General features: G+C 36.1%; 1 protein-coding gene and 1 long non-coding RNA gene across 3 annotated transcripts in view; one reads left to right on the top strand and one right to left on the bottom strand.

The window, feature by feature from the left end:
- The window catches only part of mip40 (Myb-interacting protein 40), an 80,641-nt gene that overhangs the window by 57,892 nt on the left and 6,313 nt on the right, over nt 1-16,436 (top strand). The window contains exon 2 of one of the 2 annotated variants that reach the window (XM_003698657.4): nt 15,563-15,759. The exons of the other annotated variant lie outside the window; for it this stretch is intronic. The gene's annotated coding sequence lies outside the window, so the exon portion shown is untranslated. The remainder of the gene's footprint in view (nt 1-15,562; nt 15,760-16,436) is intronic. 2 annotated transcript variants of the gene reach the window in all.
- LOC147657480 (uncharacterized) lies at nt 14,437-16,249 on the bottom strand. The gene is made up of 3 exons (XR_015292494.1): nt 16,131-16,249; nt 14,805-15,169; nt 14,437-14,712 (listed from the first exon to the last, which is right to left on the bottom strand). It is a non-coding gene; the product is annotated as an uncharacterized LOC147657480 (long non-coding RNA).

Here is a 16,436-nt window from a genome sequence, read left to right as displayed (position 1 = left end):
ACTTGATATCATTTCTAAGAACTTCAGAGATTCCGAGAACTCGACGTCATTTCCAAGAATTATAGAGATTCCGAGAATTCGACGTCATTTCCAAGAATTATAGAGATTCCGAGAACTCGACGTCATTTCCAAGAATTATAGAGATTCCGAGAACTCGACGTCATTTCTTGGAAAAGTTTCTCGATCGACCTCCTATCGTATCATGTTCTCCTAATACAAAGTACAATTTTTGGCCAAAGTTTCTCTTGTTCCAAACATTCGGAAAATTCCAAGAATTTGACGTCAATTCTAAGAAATATAGAAATTCTCGGAACTTGATATCATTTCTAAGAACTTCAGAGATTCCGAGAACTCGACGTCATTTCCAAGAATTATAGAGATTCCGAGAATTCGACGTCATTTCCAAGAATTATAGAGATTCCGAGAACTCGACGTCATTTCCAAGAATTATAGAGATTCCGAGAACTCGACGTCATTTCTTGGAAAAGTTTCTCGATCGACCTCCTATCGTATCATGTTCTCCTAATACAAAGTCGAGATATTAGCCAAAGTTTTTTTCGTTCCAATCATTCGAAAAATTCCAAGAATTTGACGTCATTTCTAAGAACTTCAGAGATTCCGAGAACTCGACGTCATTTCCAAGAATTTTAGAGATTCCGAGAAGTTGACGTCATTTCTTGGAAAAGTTTCTCGATCGACCTCCTATCGTATCATGTTCTCCTAATACAAAGTCGAGATATTGGCCAAAGTTTTTTTCGTTCCAACCATTCGAAAAATTCCAAGAATTTGACGTCATTTCTAAGAACTTCAGAGATTCCGAGAACTCGACGTCATTTCTAAGAATTATAGAGATTCCGAGAAGTTGACGTCATTTCTTGGAAAAGTTTCTCGATCGACCTCCTGTCGTATCATGTTCTCCTAATACAAAGTCGAGTTTTTGGTCAAAAATTTTTCTTCCTTCAGGGAATTTCGATCGTCAATCTTTTTCCTTAAATATCTCGTTTATTCTTCATAATATCAAAAAATGCTTGGAATAAAAGTTGAATGGTTTCGAAAGGGCTACCTTCTGGTGCTCGCAATTTTTTTATATGTGCACAGATAAAAACATTATCAACTTCGACCTTAGTTTTTTAAATGGCACCATATATATTTTAATGCACCAATATATGCATCATGGCATTCTCTATAAAAATGTATAGGACCATTTATAGTAAAAAACCATTAGTTTAGGAGATATTTAAATAAATTTATTTATCTTTTAAACTATCAGTTTTTCGTTATATATGGTTTAATACTTTTTTATAGAGAATGCTATGATACATCAATTGATGTATTAAAAAACATATAGTTCTATTTAAAAAAACAATATTAACTTTTATAAATCCTTTACGCTTCCATATATAAAAAAATAGATAACAGCGAAATATACTTCACTCGAAACCACACAACTTTTATTCGAAATATTTTTTAATATTTCCAAAAACAAGCGTGATACATCAAATAATATTATTGGAACAGCTGGTATAATATATTATGTAATCATTATTATCTGTTCAAAAATCTCTTAGGGGATCATTATGAATATGTAGCGATTAATAAGAAATTGAATAGCTTCATCATGCCCTTTATAATATTTTAGAATATTTTGTCCTTTATATATTCTTAAATTAATTTCAAGAGAATCCATAATACGCACAAAGGATTGCCTACAATTTTTCCCGGAGAAAATTATCCTCCCCCGATACACGTTTCCACGCGTAAGCGAGAGAATTTTTTTGCTCGAAAATAAAATCAAATGATAAAATGATAACGAAAATGAATTTTCCTGGGGACAACCGGTATCCCGGTAGATCGAACGGTTTTTAATTAAGGGCTGAGGAACAAAGCAAACGAACGAGACAACGTCCCCCAGAAGTTTCCGAAGGGGAAACGAGGAACGTACGATCGTCAAAGAGAACGAACGCTTCGATAATCCCGTGGACGTAATTAAATCGTAATTTACAGTTTCCAGATGAATCACTCTATACCCGCGCAATCTCTTGACATTATTCTTACGAATCTCGAATTTTATTTTCCACCCTGTATAATAATTCTCCTCTCCTCTCTTATCATACATCACGTCACCATTCTTTCGTCCGCTGTTCCCGAAATATAAACAATTTTCGCGTCGTCCTTTTTTTTTTTTTTTTTTTTCCGTTCCAATTCTCTCTCTTTTTTTTTTCTGTGGAAGGTTTTTCATTTTCATTTTTGGCATTTTTATAATGTCGAATCTCTCTCTCTCTCTCTCTCTCTCTCTCTCTCTCTCTCTCTCTCTCTCTTTTCCTCCATAAAAGTATCGTTTTCACGAATTCAAGCATATCGCGTAGCTTGATCCCGAGTGAGTTACCTCCACCACCTTTTATATAATATACTGTGCGCGCTCGGTTAAAACTGGAAACGACAGAAAAAAAAGAAAAACGTGGCGCATTTGCATAGTTACGCGAGACTCATGTGCGACCCACTTCTCCGATCGACACTCGGTTCACGCTTACGCGAATACCTTCTCTCGCCGCCACAAATTCGAGATTCGAATTTGACTTCGAATTTCAATCGATCGAAAATAAAAGAATTTGCGGAGAACGAGTGGAGGAAAAGATTTATTGGATTTTTTTTTTTTTGTTGAATTTCAGCATATAAATTATATCTGATTTATCATCGAATGAATGTTCGACTTAAATATTCGATTCAAATTTTTGCAAAATAAAATTAAAAAAATTGGGAAAATTTAGAATAATATTTGTTCGATGCTTAAAACTTAATGGAGTGTAATATTTATTTGAATAGAATGGAAATTAAAACGGTTTCCATTAAATTATCACGCTATGAGATGGAAATTGAAGATATCTGATGCTTGATATTTCGTTAACAAGTTGGAAATTAGCACGTTGCTTCTTTGATGTTATATCATAGAATGGAGATTAAAGCAATGTTTGTTCGACATTTCATTATGGGTGTGTAAAATAAAACCCGTCTTTTGTTCGATATCCCTTTATAAGGCGGAAATTACAGTGACTTTCGTTCGATATACACATATATAATCAATTTTCACACGATATCACGAAATCAATCAATCAAGAGAAAATATTCTCACATTAAACCCAAGATTGGGGGTTTAAAAATTTTCCCCTCTCTCCTATTTGAATTATCAGTTGAAAAATCTGGACGAAGAAATCAGCAAGAAATTCTTTCTTACCCGATTGCGTAATTCGAGGGGGGGGGAGAATAATTCCTATCCGGAATAGCGATGTAAAATTTAGAGGCTCGGCCAGATTGAAAAAAGGAGAAACGAAGGAATAGGAGGAGGAAAGGAATTACATCAAAGCCACTCCGCGTAAGAAATTCGATCCAGAATGGAATATGATTCTTCTTCCATCCCGATACTTTTTCTCGGCGAAATTCCCGAGGAATCGGGACGAATTTCTCCCTTCCCAGAAATTCTTCCTCCGTGATGGAGCCGGAAGCCACGTCCTCCTCGAAATCGCGTGGCGGATATGCAAATGCGGCCGCTTTCTGCTAATTCGTTTCGCGTACTCCACGCTCAAAATACGATTTCCCGGAAGTTGCGCAAACTTGTTATCCTTCATTTTATTCCGAGCAAGTTGCGGCTTCATCCTTTCTCCCTAAAACTCTTCACCCCCGATTGTTATATACAGAGATTGTTATATGCGAGATGTTAAACGCATTTCCTCCGCTCTAATTGCGATTAAGCAGTAAGAATTGTGGCCTGCGAATAGCAGCTCAGCTGATCAAAACTTTTCTTTTATCATCTTCTTCGTTTTTGTAACGATTTATGTACATACATATTTTAGAATTGCTTTCGATTTTTCGCAAAACACGACTCCAGTTTCGCGCGATTGTTGTATCGTTGACGGGCATTGTGATTGACATAATCTTTCGCGTGTGATTTAATGTGATCAGTGGAGTACTTCATGTAATTAATTTATATATATATATAGAAAATATTTTATATATAATTTTATATTTTTAATATTTCTATTTCCTCGAAATAGGTTCTAACCTTCAACGAAAGTATCGAATACTTGTCTAATTTCTAGATATCGAATTTTTGCGATGGTGTTAATATTGAAAATAAATCGAAACATTTTTTTTTCCCCACGATAAGAATTCGCGGTATTTAAGTGTGCAACGAGAAACGATAAGAGACGACGATGCACGGCTTATTTTGCATCGATTCGGGTCGAAAACATGGCGTCGTATCTTCCACGTAATGCTCACCCATGTTACTTACGAAAGAATCGGGTTCTTCTCGGGTGGAAAGGTCTCGAAATTCAACGAGCTACGTGTGTACGTTATCCCGGCTCTCCCGCTGGAAAATCGGCCAAATACACTCCGCCGAAATAAAAGAATAAAAATATGGGCTATACGAAGTTGTAAGAAAATACGTATAATATTTCTAAGGGTTGATGTTGATTTTTGTAAGAAATTTTGGTATCGAAGAGGAGTGAGAGGGAAACTGTTGAACGGTCGTTAATATTTATATAAATATAATCTTGCTCTAAAATCTCATCTTGGACAAATGTTTTCTATATTCCGCAGTAAAAATCCGGTCGAATTGGAATTAATTTAATCGCGATAATATTATTCCAATGTTAATGATAGATTGTAGAATGGTGAATTTATTCAACGTGAAAATTCAAATTCGTGGGTGATTTCGTCGGTGAAATGGGATTTTTAAAAATATCGAATCAACTCGATTTAATTATAATCGATGAAACTTTAAACCGAAATATCCGTACGTTTTTGATTAACGTCTCTTAAAAATATAATTGATCCCCCCTCAAACACCGTTTCATAATCGTTGAATTAATTTCCTATGTAAACCTCTCGCCTCCGTGTCCCGATATCGTTTGCCAAATAAACAAACGTTCGAATTGTTCAAACGTGGTATTACGAAATCGTGGTATTTTCATAAAGTTATATTCGAGCGCACGAATTGGCGTTTATTCGTTGCGAGCCGCGATAAAAGTTTTTTCAATTGTTTGTTTGCCGAAAGAAGGAGGGAGGGGGAGGGGGGAACGCAACACGGAAGAGAAAAAAAGAAGGAAAAATTAACGAAATGTGGTTCTTTTGTCGCAGGATTCGTAAAACATTCGACAACGTGTTCGGATAATCACGTTCGGATGTGTGTGATCTCTGATTGTGGTTTTTAATTATTTGTACTTTGTGCGGTGAAAAAAAAAACCAGGTTTATTTGAAAGTTCGATTGGAACTCTTTTTTTTACGTGGTACCATGTATAAAAAAAAAAAAAAAAAAAAAAGTGGCGAAACAATCGATTCGCAACAAAGCATAAAACTTGTGTTGAATTAAAGCAAACAATGGGAAAAGCAATTTAAAATATGGAATTGCGTTCGATAACAACTTTTTTTTTAGTCGATAAACTCGTAAAAAGAACAGGGGTAATGCGTCGAGGAAAATATATATTTTTTTTTTCAAAAATCGTGAAAATTTTATTCGCAAACTCAACTCAACGACAAACAAATTGCGATTGGTGGTAATGTCTTTTTCGTTAATCACTACGCTAAACCGAAAATCGAAAATCTCGAATTCATTCTCGATTCGACGCAGGACAAATTCTACAATAACATTTTCTACTGTTCTATTATAAATTTCCATTATATTTTCAAATTTCGAACAATCGTGTTCAACTACATCTTTTAAAAATCCAAACATCTCGTTCCGCGAATACAATCGAATAATTTATTGAACGATCGGCAAAGTGTCGCTAATAGCTCGTTCGCCGATGCAAATTACTGTTCTTGCATCGAATTACCGATCCGGTCAATAATTCAAATCCCGCCCAGATCTAAAACATCTCTCCTTTATTCTTTCCCCTCCGTTTTGCTTCGTAAATAATTCAATCGCATAGGCGACGAATAGATAAGAAACTCGTCGATTATTATTACTGCATTATTATTATATTATATTATTATTATTACTATCATGATAATCACACGATGAAAATGATCATTGTTCGTGGAAAGGGGATCGAACGACTTTCTTTCGAATTTCCACGGTGGTCCTCCCCACGGAACTTCGAAATAGCTTTTCCATCTCGAGGTGAGGAGGGATGGATTGCGACGCCAATGGGGGAAAAAATATCTGAAATTCATGAATCTATCGGCGACGAAACGTGTCGGTTTAAAATTCCAATCATATTCAAAATAAATAATCAAATATGCATTTCATCGATCCGTTCCCCATTTATTCGAATCCCGTCTCCGGATTTACGAAGTTTTAATTGAAAAAGACTTTGCCCGGGACGGAAAAAGTCTTATTGCCCCGTCCTTATTACCCTTTTCGATTAATTCACTTTTTATTATTACATCTGCCTGTAAGAATCATCATCGTGTCAAATGCTTCTTTCTTTTCTTCTTCTTCTTCTTCTTCTCGAGTTTTTCCATCGTCGGGTGTTGTTATTCTTTTTTGTTTAATCTCCGTGATCGCGCATATCCGATTCGCTGGAATTTTGAAAGCATGCAAAATTGAAGAGATCTTGTGCAACCATCCCTTTGTGTCGCGAAGGGCGCGACGCGACGCCTCAACGAACCCAAACGCAAAATAATCTCGCGTACAGCCACGATCAAAGCAGCCGAGCAACCACGAACAATACCTAGCCATCAACGCGAAAAAGCACGGATCTTTGTACAGGTATATGTATATATAATACGTAGTTACCGTGCACGATGTCAGGGCTCGTTAAGCATAGGAATTATCAGATAATTAATATGCAACCCCCGCCCTTCTCCTTCTCCCACATTGACGTCCCTTACGCAAGAACCTTCTCTATCCGCCCCGGTGAATCGAGTCAATAGATAATACAATTAACCGACAAGTGGATGGAGGTGGATGCCTTGGGCCGGGGTGCATCAACGCGCAGAATTAACGCGTGTGCACGTGCAGATGCACGCGCCCCTATAATAATCACGTCCACGTGTATCCCTGCACATCTGCCGGATCCGGTGTCAATCGTCTTTGGATATTTGGCAAGGTCGATGAATGGAGGGACACCCCAATTGAGGATTTGATTGAGGAGAGGTCGACAGGTGGACGCTTTGATCGATCGTTTTTTCCTTTCTTGTTTATTTGATATGGTATTGAGTGGTATATAATACTGAAATATCAGTGCAATGTGAGTTTAATAATATCGTTCGTAGTAGTATACACGTAGATGTAGTAAAAATGTAGTGAAATTAAATAAATTGATAATAGAATCAAGGATCGAAGAAATTTTGATTTTTTACGTAGTAAAAAAATTAAGGAGAAAGTACAAATTTTCGTCGTTAAAATACATTGAGATAATAGAGAAAGCTATCCCGTTGAAGCCACTTTTTGATTTATCCCGATATCTCGATCGGTTCCCGAGATATAACGATTTAAAGTATTCATAGCGGTTAAGCGGAAATTATGAATGAGTCCGCGACACAGTGACCCACATTTTTTCCTAGAATGCTGCTATGTTCTTCTAGGAATCGCGTCTGTCACTTGTCTGGAATTCGAGATAGGTCAGTGAGACGAGGAGCGAGCGAGAGGTTCGAATAACCGAACAAGGACGGAGATGGTAAACGATCAGAAATTACCTCTCTCTTTGCACGACGATATCTCGGGAACCGGAAGTCGTATCGAGATAAATGAGGAAGCGTTTTGAAGGGCAAGGTTCTGCGCTTCCAACGATCGTTTCCTCGTTGACCGGAAGTAATTATCTTGGGAGTTATAGCTGTTCAAAGTTTTCGTAATTTTAATAGGATTAATCGGGTTTAAGATGAATGATTAAAAATTATCTTTTTCTTTACACGGTGATATCTCGGAAACCGGAAGTCGTATCGAGATAAATCGAAAAGCATTTTGAAGGGCAAGATTCTGCGCTTCCAACGATCGTTCCCTCGTTGACCGGAAGTAATTATCTTGGGAGTTATAGCTGTTCAAAGTTTTCGTAATTTTAATAGGATGAATCGGGTTTAAGATGAATGATTAAAAATTATCTTTTTCTTTGCACGACGATATCTCGGAAACCGGAAGTCGTATCGAGATAAATCGAAAAGCATTTTGAAGGGTAAGGTTCTGCGCTTCTAACGATTCTTCCCTCGTTGACCGGAAGTAATTATCTTCGGAATTACAGCTGTTCAAAGTTTTTCTAATTTTAATAGGATTCGATAAAAATTTTTCGCTCGAAATTCAGTTCGTGTAAAATTTCATCGATCGAAAATTAGCTTTCGAAAGGGGTGTAGAGTAAAAAAGGAAAGACACGATCGTTGAATGGATACAGTCCTCTGGCCGAGGATTTAATGAAGAATTGTTCAGAGTTCGGGTTGGTTTTTTCAAGCACGCAATTAGAGTAATTGAGAGGTCTCGTTGTTGTTTCCGTTTCGCGGAACTTCGAATCCCCCATGGAAATGTTTGCTTTGCTTCAGTCCTAACGGGGGAAGGGGGGGGAGTTTAGAGTTACATAGCTTCTACATTTCTACGTGAAAACATTCAGTGTTTCGGCGAGCCGTAAAAAAATAACCGCTCGATCCCCTCTTTTGGTAAAATTTTAAGTTTCACGATTGTACGATATTGTTGATCGAAGCGTGACAAAAGATTTCAATATTGTTCAAATTTATTTATTTTCTTTACACCATATCAATTTTAGAAACCTCTTGATCAATTCGTTCTTATCATTGGCATCAACTTCTTCGCTATAACTTCCCCAATTCAAATCCTCCAACTTTCCTTCACGAAAGATTTTTAAATACAAAACAATCTCTAAATGAAAGAGATAACAAGCTCCTTTACAAAAAAAAAAAAAAAAAAAAAAAAGAAACTTCATACTTCTTCCATTAAAAAATTTCTCTCGACTTCGATCCGTTAAAAGGAAAATATATAAAAGAAATAACAAGCATCCATAAAGAAGAATATAAAATAATCGATACCTTTACAGCCTTTATTTATATCTAGATAAGATTCGATAAACTATTGTCCGTTTCAAACAAGTAGACTACGACTCTAAAGGATGTGCAAAAATTTAAAAACTCTTAATTTTTAAAGCCTCTAAAATAATAATAATAACAACCTCTCTCGTATAATTTCGTCACAGTTTATCGCGCAACCTCGTATTTTGTTCTCGTCCACGTAATATCGCAAACACATCCTGCAAAAAAAAAAAAATAATTTTATACCAAATTTTCAAAAACCCGTGTAAAAATATATTAGTTCCTTCTATACAATATGTGTATCTCTCGTAAGCAACTTCGATGCTTTTGACAATTTTCTATTCTTCCTTGCCCGCGTTTCGTTACATGAAAACGTATCAGAAAGAGAGAGAGAGAGAGAGAGAGAGAGAGAGAGAGAGAGAGAGAGCTCTCTCTTCTTCACCAACAATGTGCACGATGTATCGTATGATAGATGCTCCTCCTCGTGTTTAAGCGAGGGAATACGGAAACGTATGCCGGCCGAGTAAAGTATACCGTTTTATAGACGATTATTGATTTCTACGGTATCGAGAATAACCGTAAAAATGGATTTACGGGTGCCGCGACGATATAATGGCCGAGGGGGGTGGTTACGCGACGGGGTTAAATCGCGCGTTCCGCGCTATTCTCTGCACGACTCCGTTATATCTCGAAAAAAAATAAAAAGAACTCACGAAACACACTCGCACGCATATACATACGTGTGTGTATACGTGTATATTATATGCAGAGGCGTCCTTTTTGCTCCACCGAGTCGATCGAGTTCTATGAATGGCAGGGGGAGGGAGAGGGATCACGGAGATAGAGATTCTGGGGAAATGGGAAGAGGAAGTGACGAAAGGATGAATGTTGAACGAACAACCGATCGAGCCGATGATCGATGGTGTTATGTATTTTTTTTTTTTCTTTACGGTTATGGTGGATGAGAATTATTTGTGAATTTCTCGTATTCGATATTGTTTATCGCGCAAGTAAATTGTATTTATTGGTTTTGATCTTTTGACGTATCGGATTTCATTGAATCTTTCTCTTCGATTCAATAGATGGATTATTATCGAATAGGAGGAGAAAGAGAATCGTTTAATACTTCGATAGTTCATACAAAAATATTCAATTTTCTAATGGAAGTTTGTAAATCTTGATCGATTATTATTTTATCGAGAGTGTATGTTTGAAATTATAATTTTATCTGATTAGATTATTTGTAGAGTTCAAGTATATTTTAATAATTTTTGTTTCGAATAATTTACATGAAATTATATTTGAATCTTGTTTTGATTTTAATTTCGTGTAACTCTTTTTTCTTTTTTTTTTTCTCGATAATTCATTTAGCAGTTCGAATTCAATCAAGTTTTCTTGGACTCTGTTCATTGAACACTTCGTCAACGAGAAAAATAATGGTCCAAAGCGAAAACTCAAGTTGATTATGTATTCAGGGATACTCCCACTTCTTCCACGTTTTCCAGTAGTAGTAGTAGTTTCTAATTAAACGAATTCTCTTTCTCTTTGTTTTCTCCCCTTTCCTGTTTTATCGCCTGCAACGCGTCTCTTTTTCTTTAACCAACTTCCATCTTTGTGATAGAAAAATTTAAGATTTCGTTTTTTGGTTTCGGTTATTTGAAAAAGTTTTCAATAAAATTTGCAGTGGAATAACTCGGTGACATTTCTGCCAATGTATCGTTAATTCAACGCGTATTCACACTTGGTATGCGATTGTCGATGTGTTCTTTCCATGTGTATTCATCGGTGTGATCGTTTTGATATAAAAATTTTTAAATTTCGTTTAGCTTTATTTTCAATAAAATTTCCGTTTACACAGTAGTATAACTCGGTGATCGTTCTGACAAATTTTCATTAATTCCACACGTGTCATGTATTTCCATACAGTTGTTGCGTATTTTCCATACGTATTGTTGATTTATCTACTAATATTTTAATAAAATATTAAAAGTTTCGTTTAACTTTGTTTCTTTTTTTTTTTTTTTTTTTTTGAAAAGGTTATATACAATTCAATCATTGGAATAATTTTTTTATAATTCGAAAAGTATCTACAATTCTATGTATATGTATTTCTTTTTCTGGTGTATATGTGTGTGCATTTTTTACATTGAAATCATTTTCACGTTCGAAAAATTATTAAAAATTTAATTCAGCTACATTTTTTGAAAAAAAAAAAAAAAATTCCTCTCTTCTATTCAATATAACTCGATAATTATTCAGATGATTTTTCGTAATAAGATGACAGATATATATCCTCAATCTATAGGAATGATGATGAAAAAAAAGAAATTTCATTTGTTGTTTAAAAAAAAATTCTTCAACGAAGAATCTTTTTTTATTGTTATTAATAAGAAATTTTTGGTAAACAAAAATTCCTCAATCACTCGTCGACGTCGAATCAAAAACTTTTGAATTTTCGATGAAACGATGGGTCCTTTTTATTAAAAACATTCCTTTCGTTATCGAAATTTTTTTCTCATCTTTTATATAATCACGTTATTGAAAACGTTCTCTCCCGGAATTTTTAGCTGCATCGCAGATTTCTGGTTGCCTTCGTTTTTAGACCAACAGGCGAACAACAGAGTGTGAACGACGGTCTGAAAATAAATTATATTCTGAAAAATTTAATTAAAATGTCTATTATACGATATTTTTCATAACCGAGAGATCAACTATGTTCCATATTACTTTTATATATGCGTATACACGTACAACGAATTCTGAAAAGAATCTTGTTATAATTAACTTTTCTCGATTTAATTTTCCTTCCTTTCCTTGCTTCTCTATTATTTTTATACTTTTCCTTATTTTAATCGCGCGCGATATTCGTATAATTATATGTTTGATGGCTCGCATGTATTTGTACATTAAATAAATGGTCTGAAAATAAAATATCGATCTCGAAAATTATTCAATCAAAAATTGATACATTAATATCTATCTCGTGATTAAGATCTCTTAAGATCATTGTTTTATGCAAATAAAATAGATTAACTCCTTCGATAATTCAATTTTCTTCAATTTCTTTTATTCCTATGTTCTCGATGGTATTTTATTCGTTAGTTCCATAATATATTTCGCTAAAATTAGTATCTACTCGACACCACAGTAATCTTCCAATTCATCCGTATCATTTTCATTTGCTCCGTATCATTTTCATCATCTGCGAAATCCGCGAATAAAATCTGCTATCGATTAATCCTGTCGTTATTTAATTTTCCTCTTGTTACAATTTTCCTATTTATTTCGTTAAAAGTGGAAAAAGGGGGAAAAATTCAATTGGTTGACGCGCGTTTCGCTCTTTTTTAATAACCACATTCACTAATAAAATCGCCCAGTTGCCCAACTCTCAGCAACGAATTCAAATTTCAAACACGCACGATCCGATTATGATTAGTAAAAACGGTAAAAATAATAAAAATAGATCGATCTTCGTACGTTTGTTAAGGGGGATTAATCAAGTTTGCTCGAATGTAAGCAAATTTGCATACAATGTTCGTCGAAGACGTTCGAGGGAAGCTATCGACTCCTCAGATTCATAATGCATCGCACGTGCATCGAGTCAATCCGATTACACGGCTGAACGGAGTTAAACACGGCCCCGCGCCTAGGATGACGTTTACGCATGGTCGGCCCCCCACCTCCCCTTCCTCCCCGGCTTATGGGTATATTCTGTCTCGGCCGTATTCCTCTCCTCCTCCTTCGCCCCCTCTCCTTTCCTCTCCCTTGTTTCTTTCCGCTAATCCTCCAATCTGGTTAGTTACTCCGATACCCGTCCAATTTTTACCGATCGAGCCTGTAATACCTTGCCGATCGAGTAACTTGTTACCTAGGGAAATTGCGTTACTTGGGGAAATTTATGCATACCCCTTATTCGAGGCTCGGCATACTAAAAAAGTGTGGTTTATATTTATAAGGGAAGCCATATTATGGATCGATTTAAAAAAGAAAAATAATGCAAGAAGTTGCAGTTAAGTTGTAGTAGATGAAACGCGAGTTACGTTGGATTAGATTCTTGCCTCCTGTTTTCTTTATTATCTTATAACGAATATTTTGTAAAAGGCAAAGGCATCGATCGAAAGTATTAAGTAGAAGGTAAAGTTATTAATTAAATTGTAATTAAATTCGTAGATCAACAGTAATTCGAACAATGATCAATTTCAAGGATAACACGAAAAACGGTCTCGAGCATGATGCTTAAAAAAATATCCAGGTGTATATATGTGTATATACAATTCTCGAGTTGCATGAGAGGGTTAAGACACGCATGTAGAGGGATTCAACCACCGTCATTACATTTAATTATCGCAGGGACGGTTGCGTTTAACCATTAACAATGGCCGAGATGGTAGAATGCCAACGCAGTGTGAAAACGCAACCCGTCGTTTTCACGATTTCCGGCGTGATTTTCGCGGCGCTGCGATCGCTTTAATGATCTCTGACGGTGCGCCATTAACAAAGCGTTGTGAAGGGTCGCCTTCCTAGATGAACCAACGTTCCCTGATGGCACCTCGCTCCGTGACACGTCGTACACCAGACACCTTTTCAACGCACCGACCCTCCACAAATTCACCCTCTCGTTCTTATCACACGCGTACATTATGATTATGCACGGTGAAAGGAAGGTGTGCGTATGGTTTCCTCCACGTGTTGTGAAGTCGTTGGTCTTGTTCAGTCAACTTTGCTTAAAACAACGACTGGATGCTGATAACGATTCTCAATATCTATAATTTTTTGAACCACTATAACCTATCTTAATCGTGTAGCCATTATCGTCGAGAAAAAAAAAAATAATGTAACAATATTGGAACCTAAAATTTTTTAGGTCTCTTAACCTAACCTAACTTTGTGCGATTACTTGATCATTCACGAGAGACAAGTATATATTGAGAAACTTAGGAAGTCACGAATTATTCGTGCAACGCGTCAATATATCCAATAATCTTAAATTTAACAAAGAAGGGGGGCAGATGGAATTCTTCGCGGGAGGAACGACGTCGGTTAATGTAGAACGCGCGTCACGCTTTGATACAGCGAGTTTAGCAATGCGTCGCTCTGCAACGTAGCAACGTCGAACATTAAACTGCAGTGTGCGCGAGCCGGTTCATCCTGCCTCTAGTTTATCGTTGCAGGATTTCCTCCTTTCGTCGTTTGCCCGCCGCAGTCTAATGGGGAACATTTACTTCCAAGGGTTGAACCACCACCCCGACGTTCACCCATTTTCGTGGAGGATAAATTCCACGAGAGATCAATACGAATGTTGGCTTATTTAATTGTATCCTTGGTGCACGATGAACGTATGCAAGATGGACTAGTTGCAAAAGATGATTCCTTTCAAGGAAAATTATATTGGAAAATTAATACTTGGAAAAATTATAAGATGATTAGGAAATTAGTAGAATCGTTAAGAAATTCGTATATTCAATGTTTCGATATTTCCCACGATATTTAATTCCCCTTCTTATATGTGGTCCATCGATATTTATGATTATTCGTATCAATTAAGCGAGATCGTGTATCGCAAAGTTTAAGAGGAATCATATTGAATAAATGAAAAGCGGAGAAATAATTCTGATATAATATAATAATAATCGTACGTTGAATTCCATTATATTTCTTATTGTTTCCCCCAATGCTGTTTTCAGATACGTCTTTGTATCTCTCCTTCAAACATCTTCGCGCAAAGAGAAAATCTGCGAAAATCTGCAAAAATGTATCCCATTGAAAAATAACGTATAAACACATACGTAAATACACACGTGTAAACGCGAAACATTCGATACGTCAACACTTACCTATCGTTCAAGGCGAGCCTTCAGGCGACCCGGAAATATTCGCTCGAAAAATTCAACCGCAAACGCCCACCCACGACTTTCCCCGTTTAACAGGTAACTACCGAAGGGAACGGTCTGCTGCGTTCGAAGTGAATCTTTTAGCTTGTCGAATGCAAAATCGTCGCCAGACAGCTGCCCCTGGAGCTCCTTCCAATATATTTCATTCTTATCTACACTTCATCGTGAAGGTCTCTTTTTCCCTTACCTCCTCTAGGGATGGACTTTGACCGCCGCTATCTTTAATACCAGCTACTCCATTTATATATATGTATATATTATATGTGTATATATATACGGAGTTTCGTTTTAATCTCGCATGAAAATACCTGGAAAAAATACGAAAAATGTTAGATTACGGGATGTTTATTTGTTCAATTACAAGTATTTTTGTATATTTTGTTTTATGTTCCATGAATATATAGAGAGAACGAAATCATAACACGTATAGAATGTATCTTTTGATCTTCGAAATGTAAATTTAAATGTAGAAAAATCTGAAGATTGTGCATATAATTGCGCAACAAAATATCTGAAATAAATAAAAATGGAATCAAATTATTATTTATTATATCTCGTTCGTATAATTACTTGAAACGTTATTATATCCCGTGTCGTTTTTGAAATGAAGACCGTTAGATCGGTAAAATATCCAGTTAAAAAAAAAAAAAAAAAAAAAAAAAGCACCATGTATTATTCTAATATATAACAATGTCCAACAGCATAGGAATATTATCCTAGGAAATAAACGAAGAAAAAAGGATCAAGAGGAACGAGATAATTCCAACTTCCAGTATCCTCTTACAACCGACTTCCGTTTCTCCATGAAACCCGATCGACGCCGGCTACTTATAACACCGGAAAAACGCTAATCCCGAGACGGAGAGCATCCGGTTAACGAGGCAACGCTTGGCCAGAGGTAAATTGAAATTGGACGCAGTGATGCGAGTTGTTATATATAATCCAAGGAAACCAAGAAAAATGTTATAATTTTGTTGAATTATTGATTTTTGGAGAAAGATCAGTTTTATATATGGGCAGTATAATGATATGATACCATCTTGCCTTTATACTTTATCATCAAGATATCACTAGAATTAGAACGTGGCGTAAATTCGTAAATTGATACAAACAAGATTGAATAGAAAAGTATCCAATGGAAGAATGTATCGAAAAAATTGTAATATATATCCGTTTTTTCTTAATTTTTTCGTCAAAAAAATAGAAAAAAATAAAGTGTGTGGCAATTATAAATGAAGATATTTTAATGTATATAGAAATTCAACGCACCATCTATGATTTGCGACTGTCTCCTTCGGGCATTTCCGTTCAAAATAAATTGTTATTCCATTTCGAGAGTTCCTTCCTTCGAGAAGGACGCACCGCGCGTGAATCCGCGAATGTCGCAACAATATCGTTAATACATTCCAAAACTCTGATATCTCTCCTTTCGTCTCTCTCTCTCTCTCTCTCTCTCTCTCTCTCTCTCTAACTCGCTCGCTCGCTCACTCGCTCGCTCATTCACGCACTCACTCGCTCATTCACTCACTCCTCGCTCATTCACTCACTCACTCACTCACTCATGCACACACATAC

The sequence above is a fragment of the Apis florea genome, unplaced genomic scaffold (genome assembly GCF_048593485.1).
Source record: "Apis florea isolate Af1SG1 unplaced genomic scaffold, ASM4859348v1 contig_3158_pilon, whole genome shotgun sequence".
NCBI classification, from domain to species: Eukaryota; Metazoa; Arthropoda; class Insecta; order Hymenoptera; family Apidae; genus Apis; species Apis florea.
This window is presented reverse-complemented; position numbering and strand designations above follow the sequence as displayed.